The sequence below is a fragment of the Propithecus coquereli genome, unplaced genomic scaffold (assembly GCF_000956105.1).
Source record: "Propithecus coquereli isolate 6110/MARCELLA unplaced genomic scaffold, Pcoq_1.0 Scaffold30, whole genome shotgun sequence".
Lineage (NCBI taxonomy): Eukaryota > Metazoa > Chordata > Mammalia > Primates > Indriidae > Propithecus > Propithecus coquereli.
In genome coordinates, this window is record NW_012148619.1 from 8,695,702 (window position 1) to 8,696,087 (window position 386).

Genomic DNA, 386 nt, shown 5'->3' on the forward strand with positions numbered 1-386 from the left:
TGATTTAATTAATGAACATTATTATGATTGCTATTACTACCATTTTTTAAATGTTTATAATATGCCAGGTATTTTGATAAGCATTTAATCAATGCCATTTCATTTAGTGTTCTCAACTTTGCTGTAGGTATCATTTTCAGAAGAAGAAACAGGATCAGAGAGATTCTGTGACTTGCTGAAACTCACACAGTAAGTCTCTGAAACAATATTTAAATATATTCCTAATTCACAAGTATGTTCTCTTTTCACTGTCTTAACCTGCTGATTTTCACATGACTCAAGTGGTTTGGGGTGGTCCTAAAGATACTCAAACCAGGCACTTGAGTTCCTGAAGCCCAAGAATGTGAAAATCATTGTCAGAAATGAAAGTTATCAAGGACTTTATC